Source organism: Mus musculus, chromosome 4 (genome assembly GCF_000001635.26).
Source record: "Mus musculus strain C57BL/6J chromosome 4, GRCm38.p6 C57BL/6J".
NCBI lineage: Eukaryota > Metazoa > Chordata > Mammalia > Rodentia > Muridae > Mus > Mus musculus.
This window is the reverse complement of record NC_000070.6, coordinates 145832648-145854354: the sequence shown is the minus strand read 5'-3', so window position 1 is coordinate 145854354 and position 21707 is coordinate 145832648. Positions and strand designations below refer to the sequence as shown.

The 21707-nt window shown below is 42.7% G+C and overlaps 2 pseudogenes across 1 annotated transcript; one reads left to right on the top strand and one right to left on the bottom strand.

The window, feature by feature from the left end:
- The first annotated feature begins 9623 nt into the window (after window positions 1–9623).
- On the top strand, window positions 9624–9986 carry Gm13246 (annotated as a pseudogene).
- A 6376-nt stretch (window positions 9987–16362) lies between these two features.
- Gm13238 (predicted gene 13238) lies at window positions 16363–17136 on the bottom strand (annotated as a pseudogene). Its single transcript, NR_033612.1, has one exon. The product of NR_033612.1 is annotated as a predicted gene 13238 (transcript).
- Window positions 17137–21707: the final 4571 nt, after the last annotated feature.

Genomic DNA, 21707 nt, shown 5'->3' with positions numbered 1-21707 from the left:
TTATAAGTGCTCTGACATGGCTAAAGCCTTCCGCCAGTGTTCCAGCAGTTCAAGGGCGTCCTTGACCAAGATCAAGGGTTTAGAATTCAGCAAGATTGTAAAAGCTAAGTCACTCCCTTACACAAGAATTTACCATCACTTAGGAAGAAGGAAGTTTCACACCAAAGGAGAAACCAGAATAGATACTATAGCAGAGTTACACCCATACACACGTATTTACAATGGCTTAAGGGGAAGGTGGACTATACAAGAGACCAAAATAGGAACTATGGCAAGGGCATGAAGCTCTTGACCCTGGCTTCTAAGATTAGTGAATTTTAGGTGGAGCCCTTGTTGATCCCAGCTGTTATCAATGTATTCTATCCTGGGTGGTTCCAGTTAGACCTTTTGTGTTTGCATTCCTCTGTTTTATGTAAGATTCCTGTTACCTCAATTGTACCTTGCAAATATGTCACCCAACTTCCTTATTGTCCTCTGCATAAAAAGTCTGATGCTCGAGTTGTAAAATTACACTCAGATTCCACACGAACTCTCCTGTGTGTGTGTCTGTTTGTCGCTCATCCACGCTTTGCCAACCCACTTCGAGAGACCCCGTTCCACGCAGACACAGGGGCCCAGAAGGTCTGCGGCAAGGGGAAAAAGGTCTCACATGCTCTCTCAATCTTATATCCATCCATGTAGGATGCACTCGCCTTGCAGAGCCATGGCCGAGATACAGCTTCCTAGGACTCCATCCATTCAGATGAACTCATGTTTCCCTCCCACCCTCAGTGTGGCAAAGGGCTACAGGTTCCACACTGAGCACCTCCTGGCTTCATTTCTCTCCTGTTTTGAGTCTGGCCCAAGTAGGACTCACAGGGAGTCCAACCTGTGCAAGAAAGCAGGTTCTCATTGTCCTCTCTAACCTCTGGGCTAATTGTCCCCCTTTTATGTGTCTACACAGCCTCCTTCCTCTGTGGTGGCTAGCAGGTAGCCCTAGGCTCCTGGTCCAATTGCTCATGCAATGGCTGACACCACAGATCGCCTGCAAGGGCGTCTGCTGTGTGATTGATGGTGTTGCTCTGATTCTCTGTCTCAGAGAGCACCTCTGAATGATAAGTTGGCAACATCATTCTCTTTTTCTGCTTCCTTATTTCTGACTCATTTGCTCCTTGTCAGTCATCCATCACTTTTGAGTTAAAAGGAGGACAGAGAAATGTGAGGAAGAGGAGGAGGTAGAGAAGGAGGAGGAGCAAGAGGTGGAGGACAAAGTTGTAACCCAGGAGCAGGGACCCTGAGTACCACCTTCTCATTTTCCAGAGAGGGAGTTAGAGTAGCTGTCAACAGCATTTCCAGTCTGGGGACACTAAGGTCGAGAGCACCTCTGCAAGCAGGTCAAATTTGCAAATGGAACCTGAACTCTTGCTGTGGAACCAAAGTGACTGTAGACGGTCACCAAGGTGTGGGAGGTGGAGGTGTGGGTGGTAGAGACATGGGAGATATAGGAGTAGAAGTTGTGGGAGGTTTTGGTGTGGGAGGTGTAGGTATGGGAGCTGTGGGAAGTGGAGGTGTGTTTTTTTTGGGGTAGCTGAAATTGCATCTTAAAGGGCAGCTGCCTACTCTGTCATGTCATACTGTCTTGTCTGATTCAAGGATAGTGGCATTTGTTGCTCCAGAAGGGAGCATCAGAGAAGTTCAGAGATGGAGATTCTAGCCAGTCATGCCAGCTCCCTACATGGGAGACAGAGACAGGAACACCTGCCCTCCAGGAGTTCACACAATAACACATGTGTTAGTCAGGGTCCTTTAGGAGGGAACTGAGACAGAATACATATGATAAGGAAGACTGGTTGCATTGACTTCCATGATATGGACCCAGTGGTTCCTCTATCCAAGATGCTGGATGCCTTAGCAGTTCCAATCTGGTGTTGAAGGCCTTGGGCATTCCTGGAGAGTCTCTGGGCTTCAGTCCATATTGAAAGGCTGAAAAACTGGGCTTCTCAAAGAAATGGGATAGGCACACTCACCAGGAAGGAATGAAGGTAGACAAACAAATAGTAGTATATTTGCCTTGAATTTCTGTCTGCTCTGGGAATCTTCATCCACCCTAGAAACACTTCTATAGACCCACACTGAGGTGTGACTCATAGTTAATTCCAGATCCAATCAACTAGACAATCAGAATTAGCCTTCATGCTGTGCTGAGCCTCCTGAAAGTCCGGAAGAGAGCTCCAGGCATGTAGCCTTTAGGAATCCTCACTGGCCCTGAGGTGGGGTTTTCTATGCTGAAGCTGCTTTCGAGTCACTGTGCTCCCATGAGTAACTCCACAGACTCCCTGGTCCACTAAGTCATACATGGGTGGGAGGGTGTCTTTACTCGATCTCGGCTGTCTAGATGTTGTTCACCTCACCCCTGGTGTCACTCATGCCACTGGAGAGGGAAATAAGCCATTCATTTCCCTTGAGCGGCCTTCAAGTGTGTTTAGACAGACTTATCTGTGTGTTAAAACCCAGATCCATGGCAAATTTGGATGATTTTTTGGGGGGATCTTTTACCAAGCAGAGTGGTGGAAGTTGCGAGTCTGGAAGCTTCCCTGAATTTGCAGAAGACTGTGGGCATGTGACATAGAACACAGTCGCAGGTACTTTTCCACCCCGAGCATCTCAATGCGGGCTGCTGATATACCTTTAGTAGCCACGGGGTGGGCTAGAGGTTAATTTTTAATCAAAACATAATTTCACGCATGTCAACCCGAGCACCTGCTGCCCCCTGGTGGCGATATCTCAGGATTGCAGAGCCTTTTGATGGACCAAGATTCAGTTTGTCTTGGGATTTTATAGGTTCACTTATATTTGAAATGCCTTAAAGATGGTTGAAACTTACAGTATGGCCACCATAGGTATTCTGGTATAGGAAGCATATGTCAAATTCTTTCTTTCAGCCGATGGAATTCTTCACGCAAAAGAAATAAAGCAGCAGAAGAAGACTTGTCGAGTATGATTGGTGTCGGGCTCTGTGGCACATAGTGGATCTGAAAATAACCAGGCAGAATCTCTTGGTCATGTGACTTGGGCAGAAGAACAGCCTTCTTTACCCACAGAATTAAGATGTGCTGGGATAAACTTTCCTACCTGAAGTTAACCCTGAGCTTCACTGTTCTTACTGATTGTTCTTGTTTTTCTGAGACAAGCTTTTCTTGAATTGCCCTGGCTATATTAGAACTTGCTCAGAAGACCAGGCTGGCCTCAAACTAAGAAATCCACCTGCCTCTGCCTCACAGCATTGGCATTAAGTCATGGACCACTGCTGCCTGGCATTCATAGATTCTAAAATCAAGTTTCTAATCATTAAGATCTGTAGTCACAAAGATCATTTTTGCCTGAGAGTAACCCCAGAAAACCGACACTCTAACAGGTGTGATCATGAGGTTTGCTGTTACGAATGTAGCTGGCTTTGATGTTCTGGCATGCAATGGAGTGCTGCACTAGGGCTTCAAGATGCCTGATGGAGTCCTTGACTTTCCGCCCATAAACTTCCGGTGGTTCGAGAGAGGATGATTACAGAAACATCAGTCGCTTCTTTCCATAAATGTTTCATAATGCAAATTGAATGTGAAGAAAAAATTTTTGTGGTTTTTTTCGAGACAGGGTTTCTCTGTATAGTTCTGGAACTCACTTTGTAGACCAGGCTGGCCTCGAACTCAGAAATCTGCCTGCCTCTGCCTCCCGAGTGCTGGAATTAAAGGTGTGTGCCACCATGCCCAGCAATGTGAAGAAATACTAAAAATAACATTCATTAATTATTGAAAAGTTCAGCCTCTGGAAATGGCGATATCTCTCCTTATACTGCCAGCTTAAAAGGAGCAATTGAGAAATTGTGAATTATAAAATCAGAATCCTGGAATGGCGGTAGATTAAATCGACATAAAGTTATGTTCTTCTCTGAAATGTGTTAACCATTTTCAGCTGTAGATTTTCTGTTATAGTGAGCCTGTCCATTCTGTGTTAGGACAGGGCAGCTGCCCCACACGTCATTATGCTTACTATTTTTATATCCCTGTGGTTCTGGAAAAAACAAGGTGACATCATGTTAAATTAAGAGTCTTGTAGCCGGGCGTGGTGGCACACGCCTTTAATCCCAGCACTCGGGAGGCAAATGCAGCTGAATTTCTGAGTTCGAGGCCAGTTTGGTCTACAAAGTGAGTTCCAGGACAGCCAGGGCTATACAGAGAAACCCTGTCTCGAAAAACCAAAAAAATCAAAAAAGAGAGTCTTGTGGATTCAAATGTTGGAATAAAATTCAATTTTATTTTATTATACTTGTAATTTTATTAGCAAAACAAAGCATCAATACAAGTTTGAATCAAATGTTGATATTGGTTACAAGCTGAATTAATAGTTTGCCTTGTAAAATGAAAAACTGGAGTGGGGTTCAGTGGTGTGCAGCTGTGATCCCAGAAGTTTGGGAGGCAGAAGCAGGAAGGTTAAATTTGAAACCAGCCTAGAGTTTTTAGCTTGGAAAGAGACAGACAGAGACAAAGAGAGAGACAGAGAAAAAGAGAGAGACAGAGAGAACCCTAAAACTACAGGATGGTGAGATGTGTCTGAGTCTTCATTGTTTGTGAGCAGTTTGCCACGAGCTGATCCCCCGAGTTGTCCCAGCTTCCTTCTTAGTGTGGTTCATATAAAATATACTGAGGTCTCAGCAGTGGGTGAGTTGCCCATCTCCCATTGCATAGTAGAGGTGCCTTCTGTTCCATGAACCTTTGATGAAGGTTGGCCCGCACTGCCGTGAGCTTTACTGGATTCCGTCAAAGCCCTCAGGCATCCCTGCTATTGTGCCATCCCATTCTGCCTCCTTGGGGACAGAGGGTAGGAATGATGACCCTCCTGATGTCGCTCTGTCAGAGCTCATGTCGCAGGAGCCTCTTGTGGAGGGAAGGAGTCAATTTCTGTCTTCATGATCTGGGTTAGATTTTACATGGGGCACTCCCATAATCAAACCACAGTTCACCCTTTTCAGATGATCAGTCTCTTTGCTCTCTTTGATTTATGTGCCTCTGGCTTTGCTTTCCTGTGTGTATGTGCACTTGTGTGGAAGCTAGACGACACATGTTCATCTTCAAAGGCAGCAGAACGCTGAAGCAGTGATCTGCATCTTACTGTTGCTTCCCTTTTTCTCCCACCAGTTAACAAGCACAAGCCATGGCTCGAGCTGACCTACCACGGGAGAGTCACCAAGAATGATAACATGGTGCTGGTGGACCTCCCACCACTACCACCACCACCACACACACCATCGAACTGGATAAAGTTTCACTGCTGTGCTTTGCAGGTATGCAGGCTAAGCTGTGCATTGTCCACAAGCCTGGCCTAGAGAGGGAGCAACTTAAGTGTGGCTGGATGACAGGACCTCTCATAAAGTGTTCTGGTAGTCAAGAGCTTTTGTGGCTCCAGGCACATGTTCTTCCTGTAATAATCAAGGTAGCTAACAGTAAGCCATGTTACTGGTCAAAGGGAGAATTGCTTAGCCTAATTGCATCATTATGTGCTATGCCTTGTGCAGATAGGCAGATACTGTCTTGACACACACAGCAGAGATGGAGCACACATGGACTAAGTGAACACTGTTCAGGACACAGTTAGTGTGGTGGCCCTGGGGACCAGTTATCTGCCTGTTCTGTCAGGGTGATCAAATGCCTGTTTCTCATCACTCCAGCAACTCTTAGTTCCTTACATTCACCTGCACAGACTACAGAAACGTTGAGCAGTCTTTGTGGGGGAATAACTTTTGGCCTTGATATACTTTTTTTTTTTCAACCTTCAAACTTTATTCAGCTAAATATTTTTCTTTAGCTTTATTTTGCGTAATTGCCCCATGGCAATCTCTGGTGTCCACAAAGGTCAGAATAGAGCACCATATCCCTTGGAGCCAGAGCTGTGTGGATACTGGGAATCGAACCCAGGTCCTTTGCAAAATCAGCAAATGCTCTTAAACACTGAGCTGTCTCTCCAGTCTCTCTCAGTCTCTCTGTGGTTTAAAATCATGTATGGTGTTATGCTATTTAAGGAGTATACTTTGCATGCTGAACACATTGTCAATTTGTATGTATTTTTACAGGCACGTACCACCATGCATAATTTAATGAATTTACTTTTTTCCCCCCTTTTTGTGGGTTTGGGTGTTTTGCCTGCATGTGCCTGTGCACCATGTGCATGCAGTACCCACAGAGACCAGAAGAAGGCACCAAATTCCCTGGAACTTGAGTTAATAGTTATGTATGACCTTGTGGGTGCTGGGAACCAAACCCAGGTCCTCTGGGAAATCAGCCACTGCTCTAATCACTGAGTCATCTCTTCAGACCCTTGTTTGTTAGAGAAAGTTTCTGCTATGTTAATACTAGCTGGCATCAAACTTGTCATCCTGCTTTAGGCTACTGAAGGCTGAGGTGACAGACATGCACCACAAGGCCTGGCTTACTAAAGTTATTAAATGTTTGATATGAGTTGTTTTATGAGATTGCACCCTGTGTCTTTGAAGAGAAAAACCCTTTAGGACAGTGTCATAGATTTTGATCATGTGGTGATTTTCCTACATCGCTGACATTTAGTGGTGTTTGCCAGGCAGATGTGCCCTGACTGCTAGAGGTCTGTGCTTTCTCAGTTCCAGAGTGAGAGTAAACACTGGGGTCACACGAACACAAGCATGTGGCTGTGTCCAGGTTTTAAATTTTTCTTTCTTCTTTCTTTTTCTTTTTTTTTTAATTTTTTGAAATTTATTAATGTGTTTTCCCTGCATGTGTGCAAGTGTGTTAGAAGGTCAGAAGAGGCCATCAGATAACCTGTTGTGAGCAGTGATGTGAGTGAAGACAGTTGACCAAGGTTCTCTGCAGGAGAAACAGGTACTCATAACAAGTAGGCCATCTCTCTAACCTGGATCCAGCCTTTTATATAGGTTCTGAGAATCCAAACCTCAGGCAGTCAGGTTTTGCCAGGTTCTTTACCAATGGAACCATTCGCCAGCCCAGAACAACTTTTTAGTTTTCAGATAGGACTTATTTTGACCCATTTAAAAAAAAACATTATTTCTTTTATGTATGTGTGTACACTGTCACTCTCTTCAGACACAAGATAAGAGGATGTCAGATCCCAAAAGAAATAGTTGTGATCCACCATGTGGTTGCTGGGAATTGAACTCAGAACCTCTGGAAGAACAGTCAGTGCTCCCACCTGCTAAGCCATATTTCCAGCCCAACTCATTTTTTAAAAAGATTTATTTTATTCACCTTTGTTACACACCTAGAGACAAATATTTTTGTTTACACATATGCACATACATGCTGCACATGTTATTCATACACACAGAAACATACACTGCACACATACACACCACATCACTAATACACATACAAACATACACTGTACACACTGCACATACACATGAAAGTGCACACATATATACCACACACATATGAACATGCATACACACTATGCATGCCACACATACACACACACACACAGGTGCAAGTAGCTGCAGAGGCCAGGAGAGGGCCTTGTGCTTTGAAGCTAGCTTTAAGTGTCCAGCTCCAGTCTTTTTCTTTTTTTTTTAAATTTTGTAAGTATTTATCATTGCTCCTCCTGTGTGACATTTAGAGCTACATCACAGTTTTAGTGAGGTTGCCAAGGATATGCTGCCAGTGAGTTTATATACATTCCGGCATTTTAAGAAGTGATTTAGAGGCTTGGGGAGATAGCCCATTAATTAAAAACACTATTTCTCTGGTCTATTGTCAAGTATGAACATTTTGCCAACCTGCATATATGTACACCATTTGTTGTCTGTTGCCCTCAGAAGTTAGGATAGGGAATCAGGTCCCTGAAGATGTTTGGGAGCCACCATGTTGATGCTTGGAATCAATTTTGAGTCTTCTGCAAGAGCAGGCCAGTGCTCCTAACTTTATTTTTTTTATTTTGTATTTATGTATATGAGCACACTGTAGCTCTCTTCAGACACACCTGAAGAGAGCATTGGATCCCATTACAAATGGTGGTGAGCCACTATGTGGTTGCTGGGAATTGAACTCAGAATCTGTGGAAGAGCAGTCAGCACTCTTAACCGCTGAGCTTTCTCCCCAGTGCACCCACCCCTCCACACCCACCCCTGCTCTTAAACTTCTGAGTCATCGACAACCCTCATTCTTTTGTTCCATCTTTTACTTCACAAGTAGCTTATGGTCAAATTTATAAGTTCAGAAATCAAGACTGGTGAGGCAGAAGAGTGAACGTGCAAAGCCTTTCTTTGCAGAACCTTACAGATCCAGGTGCTGGTGTGCCATAGCCACTCCAGTGAAATCTGTGTGGCAAGTCCAAAAGCTTAGACAAGGTCCTGAGGCAAAAAGTTTCATGGAAGTCTCCTGGAGCCTTGGCATCCCATAGCATGAATGTTTCAAATTTGTCCTTGCGTTAATAGGTGAATGGGTCTGTGTGCTTTTTTTCAGTATTGTTTTATTATCAGTGTCTCCAAGGAATGATTTGTCAAATATCTAAATTAGGTTGAACTTTGCTTCCTGGCCTTCACCAATGTCCTAGCCAGCCCTTGAGCCGGCCCTGGACTTGGGATTTCATTAGACTGTTACCGATTAACACGGATTGCCTCCAGTATTGAAAAAGAGACAGTGAAAGAATTCAGGCATTACTATCTACTAAATAGTTAGAAATCTCAGGGCAAGCTTAGCAAAGTAAGTTTAGAATTCTTACTATAGTTATATATGGCAGACTATATTACTTAATAGAAGAAAGTCCCCAACAAAATCACTTAGAATAACAGCCCAGTCACTCACATTTACAAGAATTTACAATGCTTTAGGAAGTAGGTCGAGATGTGGTTTAAGGAGGAACTAGAGTATTGCATTATTCATGACAAGGTTACCTAGAACAGAACTCCGTAGCACATACTTTCACTAGCCCAGAAGCATAGCATAGTTAGATATTTACTAAGAGCTGGCTGGTGGTGGGCTAAACAATAAATGAGAATTAGAACTATGGTTTGGGCAAGAAAGGACCAGCCCTGGGAACATAATGACCTCACACCTGGCTTTTAGATATATAGCTGACCTTAGATAGAGATGACTTTGTCTCAGTTGTTACATTACCTAGTTCCTGTCAGTCTTTATGTATGCATTTTTCTTTTTTGTGTAAAGAGTCATTAAGCATCGGGTAACCTCAATGTACCTTGGGTGATGTGTCACCTAACTTCCTTATTTTCTTCTGTATCATAAGTCTGATGCTTCCTTTGAGAAATTACATTCAGATCAACACTCTCTTGTGTTTGCATCTGTTTGTCACCCTGCTGATTCCTTCATGCCTGTGTACCAGGACTCTGATTCTCCCGAGAGTTGAGGGGCCCCTGCGAGTTGAGGGGTCGACTGAGTCCAGTCCACAGCACTGGTGATTTAACACAGCCAGGAAGGCACTGCACGGGTGAAGTATACATGGGCATGGGGCAGCACAGGTCCCCATAGGTCACTGTCAGCTTCCTAAGATAGCCATTGGGATGTCTACAGAGAAACCCTGTTAATGTGTTCAGTTTGTTAATGCCACGTTGGGGTGAGGCCCTTACATCATCCAGCGACTAACACCTTGCCAGCAGTCCGCAACATGGTGTCCGTCTCCGAGCTTGCCTGGATCTACTCTGCCCTCATCCTGCAAGACAACAAGGTGATGGTCACAGAAGTTAAGATCAATGCCCTCATTAAAGCAGCTGGTGTCAGCATTGAACCTTTCTGGCCTGGCTTGTCTGCAAAGGCTCTGGCCAATGTCAACACTGGTAGCCTAATCTGCAATGTTGGGGCTGCTGGGCCTGCTCCAACTGCTGGAGCTGCACCTTCTGGTGTTCCTGCTCCCTCCACTGCTGCCGCCCCAGCTGAGGAGAAGAAAGTGGAAGCAAAGAAGGAAGAGTCCGAGGAGTCCTAAATGACAGGGGCTTTGGTCTTTTTAACTAAACTGCTTTTGTTAACTTGTCCAATAGAGAGCTAAACCTGTACCTGAATTTTACCTCCTGATAGCTTTACACAAGAGTACAAACTTTAGTGCATAATGAACGTGTTAGATATTTTGCATATTACTGTAGTATTGAGCATCTGAAAAAATGCATACTGAGGGGAATATATGTCTATAAAGGATTTGCTAATATTCTTAGGTAACACACTTGTACCTGGTAACACAAGATTATTGATTCTGAAGAAAGGAGTCTGATATGGATCAACAATCTATTCAAATATTATGATCGCACTCTCGAGGAAGGATTGAGTTTTCTGACTTGAAGCCTTGTTGCTTGGTATCTGTTACATGAACAAATTCATGCTGAAGAGAAATTCTGTAGATAGGCTTTAAGAAACCTTAACAGGAATGAATGCATTCATATGTGTGTGTGTGTGTGTTTGTGTGTGTGTGTGTGTGTGTGTGTGTGTGTATGTGTGTATTTTTACAAGGATTTAGGCCAGGACAGATATGTGCAAATTGGAAAACAACTTTGTAGGATGTACTCTGGACATTTTTTTATGCTTCAATTATATTTTTATGCTTCAATTATATTTTTTCAAGTGTATTAGTTCATACTTAAGTCTAAATAGTTGTTTCATTCTCAGACCGCAAATGAGTGCCAGAGAATTTTCACAGTGGCTAATGTTGGTTGATGCTGATATTTTATTTATTTATATTTCATGTAATCCCCTTTCCTGGTTTTCACCTCTGGAAGCCCCCTATCCCATCCTCCCTCCCTGTGCTTCTGTACTGGTGCTCCCACACACACCTACTCCTGCCTCCCCACCCTGACATTCCCCTACACTGGGGTATGGAGCCTTCACAGGACCAAGGGCCTCTCCTCTCATTGATGCCTGATAAGGCCATCCTCTGCTACGTAGGCAGATGGAGCCTTGGATCCTTCCATGTGTACTCTTTGGATGGTGGTTTAGTCCCTGTAAGCTCTGGGGGGGGGGTCCTGGATGGTTGACGTTGTTGCTCTTCCTATGGGTTGCAAACCCCTTCAGCTCCTTAAGTCTTGTCTCTAGCTCCTCCATCGTGAACCCAAGCTCAGTCCAACGGGTGGCTTCAAGCATCCACCTCTGTATTTGTTAGGCTTTGGCAGAGCCTCTCAGGAGAGAGATATATCAGGTTCTTCTCAGCAAGCACTTCTTGGCATCCACATTAGTATCTGGGTTTGATGTCTGTACATGGGATGGATTCCCAGGTGGGTCAGCGTCTTGATGGCTTTTCTGTCATTCTCTGCTCCACAGCTCAGAATAACCAAGATAAAACTCACAGTACACATGAAGCTCAAGAATAAAGAAGATCAAAGTGTGGATGCTTTAGTCCTACCTAGATTGGGGAACAAAATATTCAAGAGAGTGCAGCAGGCCCTCTGGTCCCCTGTGCCCGTGTAGAAAAGAGTCTCTAGAGTAGATGGGCAAATTAGGATGTAGTGACAGACAGTCGAACACGCTAGAATGGTGTTGGATCTGAATGTAATGTTCTGGTTGAGCTTCAGACTTATATTACAACGAATTATCAGAGGATACAAATCACAAAAAGACAAGATACACTGAAATTCACCAGTTACAGCAGAAAGGAATTTGCAGGGACTAATTAAATGTTTACATTAGGGATAACAAGCCCTGCCTAGGATCAGCCTAAAAGCATCAGGGGGTTGTTAACTCTTGATAGGCCTTAAGAGTAGTGAGTTATCAGGAGCTCTAAATTCTTAGGTCTAGTAAAACTTATCCTGTCGGGAGAGTTCCCCCTTATCAGGGTAGTATATCAACTTATACTTGACATGGAATGTAGCCTGTAGTAAAAGATTTCTATCTCAGTGAGACTTTTAGTCTCTATCTACAGACAGCTGAGTAAATGACAGATGTTTCATTGTTTTATGGTGGGGCTAATTAGTTACTGAATAGGTTAAGCTCCTTGCTGCTATCTGGAATCTAAGAAAAATGGAAAAAGGCTTTAGCTATGTTAGAATACAGTCTTAAAAGGCATTTACTATAAGGTAATACTATATAGAGTGCACGTGAATCTATACACTAGATTAATGTGGTGGAAATTTGAATATAATGGGTTAGGGAAAGAGATGCCATAACTCTGGGAGGAAAATTTCCCTGGACTCTTATCCTCGTGAAACAGCTTCCAGGCTTTTCGCCTGACAAACCGATCCAAACTGGAGAGTTGGCTTTCGCCAGAATATCCAGGAGGAGAGACCTAGAAATTCATTTCTCATGAGCAGCTTTTTGGCATTTCTGCCTCACAAGCTGACTCCACCAGAGTGCCCTGACAAGAGAGGAAATATGGACATTTGTTATATAGTGATCAAGGTCAGGTTGTTAGATTTGCACCCTATAAACCTTTCACTCTGAGCCTTCTAACAGATGTTCAAAAATGGTTGGGAATACATCAAAATATTGTCTTTTTTACAAACATATGGTCATCCCAACATGGAGGAAAACAAAACAATTTGAATAATAATTTTTTTTTTTTTTTTTTTTTTGGAGACAGAGTTTCTCTGTATAGTCCTGGCTGATCCTGGAACTCATTCTGTAGACCAGGGTGGCCTCGAACTCAGAAATCCACCTGCCTCTGCCTCCTGAGTGCTGGGATTAAAGGCGTGCACCACCACGCCCGGCTGAATAATAAAAATTATGTGCAAATGAAAATTATATACTGCTATCTTTGTGGGTTTTTTTTTTTTAGGAAAATGGTTATGTAAGAAACGACTCTTACAATATCTGTACTACGTAAATTTTCCATCTGCCTAAGAGCCTAGATATGCAGTCTCCAGTCCATATTTAACTTGTTCAAAGCATAATCTGTGAACTCAACCTAAAAGAAACTTAAGAGTGACAGCATATATTGAATTCAAATTTATGCTAGGCTGATGAGTCTGATAATTAGCCTGTCATGAAAGCACACAGTCACTAAAGCAACTTTTCTTAATTCATCTTCTGCTTGTGTATGGAGTGATTTCACTCTGGCAACGTATAGTATTTCCATCAGCTTTATCTGCAATCTTTTTACAAAAAGAAATATATACAATAATGATTCTGAGATAAGCTGTGGTGGCTTAGGTCACCTTGATTCCAGTCTGTGCCCCCTGTTACAATGACATTGCTTTTTCTCATGATTAAACTTCTCAAATTCTTGAGGGAAAAGTACCTACCAAAATAAAGTTGTTGTACCTTGGGAATTTTTCAATTATATTGTCTTGGTATTGATCTTTCAATTTTGTTACCTCTATGCATCTCTGATCTGACTTTTTACTTGTTTCTATTCCTAAAGTTTCCCAGCCATGAAAAATTTTATTCCTTTGATCAGCTACTTTCATACATGTGTCTGTTTTGAGCAATATCTCCTGTAGCTTAGCCTTTCATCAAGCTCTATTATTAAGAATTGCTGTCATAGGGATTACTGTTGTGAACAGACAGGTGACCAAGGCAACACTTATAAGGACAAAAGAACATTTCAATGGGGATGGTTAACAGGTTCAGAGGTTCAGTTCATTATCATCAATATGGAGACATGGCATGATCTAGGAAGCCTCTAACACCCCAGGTCTATAAGACTTTCTAGAGGTTTCTCTCCAATCTCCAAATTCTACTGCTCCATATTTCCATTCATTTTTCTGGCCCTCTGGGTGCTCTCTTGTCTCCCACCCATAACTCATCCTGCTCCCCTTTTTCTCTCCCTCTCACTTCTCCCACCTAAGTCCCTCCCTCCCTTTACCTCCATTGATAATTTAGGCAGAGAAGAAATAAAAGAACGTTCATTTTTTTAAAAAATAACTTTTGAGATTACAATTAAATCATTTCAATCTCTTCAGTCCTCCCTAATGTTGAATATTAAACCTTGGAACAAAAGGTCAAGGTGCCTAATTAACAAATCAAATCAGTCCTTGGTTCCAGGTTCTCCAAACAGTCCTCTATCCCTACCTGTTACATACAGTGCATTGCTGTCCTTTCCAGACACCTAGCACAGAGGCTGGGCAAATGTCCTCCCAGCTGCTCTTCCTCATGTAACGCATCCATTTGGCTACCTGGTCTTTTTTACTGATCATTTACCCTCCTGGCCTCTTGGTCTGGCTTTGCCTCCTCCCTCTCCTCATGAGGCTCATGGTTCTGTCCATTGTAGACTGTTCCTGTGTCTAGCTATTCTCTTTCTTTTGATAAGAAACATTCTACTTCACCATACTTAGGAGAAGCCATATCCTTTCCTTTTTATTTCCTTTCTTTTTTTTTCCCCATAGGTTTACTATTTATTCATTGTTAAATGTTACAGAGTTCTTACACTGTAGGAACCATGCCTGAGAACCCAAAGAAAGAAATGGTGCAATGGACAGCCTCATCCACCCAGACAGTGTTATTAAAACTTGATTCATGTGCATTTTGATAATTTCACAATGTTAAAAAATAACACGACTTGGAATTTACATCTGCTGCAGATCTTCAGCATTCCAGTACAGTATGGCATTAAACAAACCTCATCTTGTTTCTGTTCACATCTTAAACCATAACCCCAAACAGAAAGTGTGTTTGTGTGTCACGCTGGGGTAAAGCATCTTTTAATAGAAGTTTGTGGCTCAAGGTGTGAGATTATTTGTTAAGGTTTCTGGTGCCCAAATGAAGTCTTCAGTTTAACTAAGAATCTCAAGTCTCTAATCACCCCACCTCCTCCTAGCTGGTTCAGGTCATGCCAGCATTATTGCCCAGAAGTGGCATACAGTCTGGTAGGAGACACTGGCCTCCACCTCCTGCTTCCCACACTGCTGCCCTAAATCCACTAAACATGCTTCAAGCTGGGAAAACATCCATTTCTTGTTACACTCCTGTCAGTAGTGAGCAAGTCTGAACTGTGTTTGGCAAAGGGATTCGTTTACAGAGAGAAACCCAGGCACTACTATCATATCACATAGTCATATGTCAACATAGAGTATGTGTACTGAACCATCTGTAGTGACAAAGTAGGTAACTGACAGGCTATTTCATTAGGTAGAAAGAAATTTAGCAGTAACCTTTTCTGAGAGCCAAGTACTACTAGATAGTTAAACTGAAATTATTAACAACAGAAATGCTACATTACTGGCTATTCACCTGCGTCTCCAAGTGATTACCGAACATATTCCCAAGGTGAATGTCAAGAGCTGGCTAAACAATGAATGGATCTACAGAATAACCTATAACCTTCACATTTGGGGCACACACAAGGATTTATCAGACACTATGCCAGATTCTTGCACAACTTGGGTGTTTTGCTCCTGTTGCTTTGAACTGTTAAAAGCCAGGTTAGTGAAACCCTCTCCTCCTGAGCAGACCCCATACTCTGTCCACAGCAGTGATCAGACACCACACTTCGTCCACAGCAATTCAATTAGACCTGATTAGGAGGCTTGAGCAGCACCTGGAGTGCAGCAGATCCACTGTCCTTTATATGTATCAAAGGCTATCTGGTTTCACCTACGGATTGGCAAATCCTTAGGGCACTTTACAATTCCAATGCTTCTTTCAGACTATTTCTCCACACAATATGCCCTTAAAGAACTTACTCCAAGTCAAAGCAAGGTCTTAATGTGGAACCGAACAACACTATCTGAATGAAAAATTATTCAAAGAAATAAGACTACCCCCCACCCACTCCCCATTTGGTGGACCCAAGTTTGGTTGAATTAAATCCACAGTTATCTCATACAAATAAAAACTTAAATTATAAATCATAAGCCCCACACAGATGATCCAAACACATCATTTCTGAGAGTGGCTTGTTCCAGGGAGTCTAACATAGGCAAAGCCTACAGAGTTTGCCTTAGGATGAGGCACAGAACAGGTTAATTAAGATCACTTACCTCTTCATCATTTACAGCAGATCAGAACCCAGATGTCTGACTTCTGAAGGCTTTCTGACAGGAATCCAGTAGAGTTGGTTTCAAGGTTCACACAGACACTAGTAGCTGTAACCTTATGTCGAAGATGTGATCCAAATGAAATCTATAACTAAGGGCAGCAAATCTGAGGTAGTCAACCTTGCGAAGGCTCAGTATCTGAACATAAAGATGTTTGAATGGCCACTGGCTGCAGGTTTGGTTTTATACGCAGAGCAACTATGGAAACACTGTTGAATCTAATTCACAAATACTTAAGATAATGAAACACTCCTAAATCCAACACACATCAAGATCAGTCGTGACTCTTGAACTTCCATAATGCAACAGGGACAGTCACTGGACTTGAGGTATTCAGTCAGTCACTGTAGATCCAGAAATCAAAACGATGACTGGCTGTTCTTGGTGGTTAGCTGTGGTCTAATTACCTTGGTAGGCTTAGCAAAGACCATTCCTTACCTATACTGTGTGTGGCTGTACTTCTGATTCTCAAGCACAGCATACTGGTGGTCTAGCTGAAGTTTAAGGGCCTGGTTTTTTGAAACCTTCTCCCTATCTCTATTTTTGTGTCTTACTACTTCAAAGGTCTTCTCCATTTCTTTATCCTTCCGGCTCTCTACATGCTTGGCAGTGGACTGCAGGGATGGGAACTGTGTGTCACTGTATATTTCCGGTGGTCCTTGTGGAGTTTTCCATGTTGTGGTTAGCCTTGCCTCAGGAGGCCTAAATACACCACTGGGCATTGCTGGCCCCGGGGTTTCTGTAACTGTTACTGGAGCAGGAGGCGCTTGTACCAGAACGGTTTTATTCCAGGAACCTGGAGATTTTTCTGCTCCACTGCCACCTCTACCTTCTTCCCAATTATCTCCTGGATCTTCTCTCTTCTCATTATCATCATCTTGCTTTTCACTTATTTGCATTGCCTGAACTCTTAATCCACTGTAATCAACCTCTATGTGCTCAAATTCTTTCCACTCATTTTCATCCTTCGTTATGGCCTTGTCGGCCGGGCCCGCGCTCCCGCTGTCTCTGGACCTAGCACCAGAGCCCGAGCTCCCTAAGTCGCCCGACCTGGCACCTGAGACCGAGCTCCGGCCATCGCCCGGCCTGGAGCCCACCGCCGCGCTGCTCCCGTCCGTGCCGCTCGCAACGATGGCCGCCCGACTGCTCCGTTCCTTCTTCTTGTCCCTCTTGGCGAAGAAGTTTTCCAGGCTCCGCTCCTCGGTCTCGGCCATGACCGCGGTCCGGATGGGTGGGGGCGGCGCTCGCGGCTCCGAGTTCTGGGTCAAGGCCGCTGTGCGCTCAGGCTGCGGGGTGCGGCGTCGCCTCAGCCCCGCGGGGTCGTCGAGGCGCAGGCGGCAGGACCGCCGGCTCCCCCCGTGCTCTGGTGTGACGTCGCCTCAGCCCCACGGGGTCGCCGAGGCGCGGGAGGCAGGGCGGCCGGCTCCCCCGTGCTCTGGTGTGACGTCGACTCAGCCCCACGGGGTCGCCGAGGCGCGGTTGGCAGGGCGGCTCCCCCCGTGCTCTGGTGGTATGCTCCTCCCCGGGAACCGCGAGCGTGGAGCAGGGTCGCGCCCGCACCGCTGCCTGAGGGACTAGGAAGACGTTCCCTGGCGAAAGCTCAGCTAAGGATGGCGCCAGAAGGAGGAAGATTCTCGGGCCTGAGGAGGGGCGAGAGGACTGGGAGGGAAGGAAGGAGGGCGGGAAACCAGCTGAGAGAGGCAGCACTGCGCCTGTGCGCTCAGTTCCGTCCTCCGCTGTGGGCGTGCCGAGGGGGGCGGGCGGCGGGATGAGAAGGGGGCGGGTCTTCCGGGAGAGCCAATCAGATGTTATTTCATTTCTTTTTCATTTACCTTGCATTAAATACACAGTGCTTTCAAATTCATGGCTACTGTTTGATTTAGTTGTTGTTACCATTTGACATTGACTGAAGTTACTCTGCAGGACTTATCAACTTAGGTAGAGATTGCAGCAGTGGGCATCGAGTGTGTAACAAATTATGTACACAAAATACCCTGTTCTTTGTAAGAGGAACAGTAAGTTCTCTTGGAGACAAATTCTCCTAAAATAAATATTTCCCATACTAGGGCTCTGTCTGTCCCTGGGGTGGCAGTGCAGAGCTAGTAATGCCCCAGCTGTCTGAGTCATTTGATCTCTTGAATCCCCCAAATAGAGGATCTACTGCTGTCCTGTGGCCAAGCTTCATGGTACAAGTTAATGAGGGACTCTGACCAGGCCTACCATCCTAGGGATGGTACTATTAATGTGGAAACATGGAATAAAATTGGTGAGCGAATTAGAAGCTTTTAGGCTGCTCATGGTCCTGAAAATGTGCCCATTGAAGCTTTTACTTTGTGGTCCTTAGTAAAGGAATGCCTGAGAGTAGATACAGGAGATGAGAAATGGGCATGGGGGACTCCATCGACAGTAAACCCGAGAAAGGTAGGAAGAGTGGCTAGAATATGGGACACACATTAAGTAGACATGAATTGTTTTTAACAGGATCTCAAGGAATCCCTCAAGACACGAGGAACATGGGTTAAGAAAATTTGTTCACAGCCAAGAGCTGCTCTAGGTGGGAGGAATAGGGTTTAAAATAAAATAAAATAAATAAAGAGTAAAACACAAAACTACAAAAACATAATAACAGGTGTTAGAAAAATTCTTACATTTACGTTGTTCTTAATTCCCAGAAGTAGGAATGATATGTGTGTGTGTGTGTGTGTGTATTCATATATATATGAAAGAATTTGACAAGTTTGAGGAGTAATTAGGAGAGTTAGAAAAGCAGGGCACTGGGCAGCAACTATCAGAAGCTACCACTGTGACTCCTCACCCTTTGCTGGCAGAATTCCCAGAAGAAGGAGATAAAGAATTAGACTTTGAACATGAGAGAGAAAAAGATAGAGAGACTAGGTTTCAGAAAAGCAGTTATCCCCTGTTCGGGACCTTTTAGCAAAAGAGAAGAAAAATGGAAATAAGCTATTTTAGAGCTCTCCTAGGGACAGGAGGAAATCGGGAGACGCCTTGCTTCCTCTCTGTCTCCTATGGAGATATTCTTAGTTCTGGTTAGGATATCTGGGTCCCTTTGAGACATCAAGTTCTAATCCCTGTCTGTCTATTGTCTGTTCTTGGTGCACCAAATTGTCCATATGTCTGTCAATTTATGTTTGTTTTTGTTTTGTTGTTTGAATGAGTGTTGTTCTGTGTTTCATGTTGAAAAATATAAATGTTTAAAACTTTATCTGCTGGGTGTCCATCCTTTGATTTAGTTTAACTTGTTTCAAAGGCAGTCTCAATTTGCATAGCAAAAACTGATAAGTTACACTGCACTGCAGTTGGGAGTCAAGTAGAGGTGGAAAAGCCCTGCTAGAGGCTGATTATCTACACAAGCAATTCTTAAAGGGGTCAACAGATTTTTGCTTATAACAGAAAGTTAGCTTAAAATTGGTAACTCAAGGTTGGAGTCATTCTAAACAACACATGGCATGAGCCAACCCAGGAAAACAGGTTTTTAAAGATACTTCTAAATTGGGATAATATTTTGTTTAATTATTATTCTAGAAAGTAGATTTATAAAGGATAGAAATTAAAGCAATGTCTCTTCAATGACGTATGAAAAGCTGCACTGTCATGCATTCATATATAAGAACAGGTAGACAAACTTCATAATGTGAAGGTGATGATTTTTGGTATTGATTTTAAAGAGAATAGATTGTTTAAAATTGAGTTTTGCTTTCCAAAAGTTAAGGATATATTCTAATATTGCAAAAGAAACTTAAAAATTATGATTAAAATTGACAGTGTTTCACTGAGTGCAGTTTGATCGCAAGCTCATGATTTTTAACTCACCTATATATTGTAATTAGGATGATTATAAGCGTCTACCTTATGAGAACACTAATGCAGCTCCCTGTAGACATCAGGCCATACAAAGCAAAGACAGACTTATCTGGATATATTCATCTTTGTGTAGAAATTGGACCCTCATACAATCAGTTTGGCTATCGTTGCTGCTTGCAGGGGCTACAGTACAGGCAATGCTTCCAGCACTAAAGTTAAGTATAAATCATCTTATGAAAGACTGTCCAAAAATTAGAAGCATAGACATACAGTCAAATTTTCCCCCTGGAATCTGTCCTCACTGCAGAAGGGATAATCTTTGGGCCAGGACTCTGGCAGTATGCTCAGATTATATTTGAGGTAATGCAAAGCTCAGAGCAGCCTCATGGAGGCAGGTGTGGCGTTTCTTTGGTTTTGCAAACCCTGCCCAGTGAAGTTTTGGGATTTCACCTCTACTTGCCTCCTGAGAATTATTTTTTTTTAAAGATTTATTTATTTATTACATGTAAGTACACTGTAGCTGTCCTCAGATACTCCAGAAGAGGGCATTAGATTTCGTTATGGATGGTTGTGAGCCTCCATGGGATGCTGGGATTTGAACTTGGGACCTTTGGAAGAGCAGTCGGCGCTCTTAACCACTGAGCCATCTTGCCAGCCCGAGAATTATTTTTAACACAAAACATTATTACAGATCTATGCAGATGTTACTCAAAATAAAGTTTAAACTTAGATATATGAAATGTCAATGAGGGTGTAGAATTTCTAAAGGCATTACATTCTGGTCTGCCCACTCTAAATAGAATAGAGGAAGCTTCTGTAATCAATTGTTATCTATTGTAATCAGTGGTAATTAAACATTAGCTGCTTATTTTAGTTATTGTATCTCAATGTGCCCACAGCAATTCTTTGGTAAGAGAACAGTAATGTGGAATCATCTTTCTTCATCTCTAAGTAAAGTTTTAACATGCTATTATGAAGCTGTTGTGGTGTTAATCAAAATTTGTAAGATAAAATCATGAAGATATTTTTTTAAAAATCTTAAAAACCTGATGAGATGTCTATTTCTTGTCTCAAACAGCAATTAAATTGGTTATTGCAGAATATTGAGATTTCGTCTCTGACATAGTAATTCTTTAGGTAAAATTGATAATCATTACACAAAAGTTGTTAAAATTGCTTCTATGCATGCTTTTGTAATTCCTGTAATTTTACGCATGCATCCCATAAAAAAATACATCCACTGTATTTATAAACAGCCCTTCTATGGGAAAGAAGTATATGTGATTGGATCACATGTTTATTCTTTGGAGTTTACTCCTACTTTGGCACAGATAATTGAATTGTGTGCTGTAGTCAGTGTTTTGAAATCTTAAAAAAAATCAAGCAGTTGGAGACATTCATAAAGGATATTATAAAATAGCAATAGATTTTGTAAGATCATTTCTTTACTATTCCTTTGCATTCTCAGGATTGTGAAAGGTTTGCTTTCAGTGTTCTTTCTACTATTTTTAAAGAGCCAATGAAAAAGTATCAATGGATAGTTCTTTCTTAAGGCATGGCTAACAGTCCTACACTATGACAAAAATTTGTGGCACAAGCCATTCAACCTAGTAGACAGCAATAACCAATAATATACATTATACATTGCATGAATGATATCTTATAAGCAGGGAACAATCCTCAGAACTTGCTTCTATGTTGTAGAAATTTACTACAAACATTACCTGATAAAGGCTTACAAATAGCTCCAAAAAAAAAAAAAAAGTGCAAACTTAAGATGCTTATAATTATTTAGGTTTTAGGCTTACAAATCAACCTGCTTTCTCTCAGAAAATACTTATTCATAAGGACAATTTAAAAACATTAAATGATAGTCAAAAGCTGTCAAGTGATATTAATTGCCTTCATCCTTATTTAAAGCTTACTACAGGAGAATTGAAACTCTTATTTGATATTCTTAGGG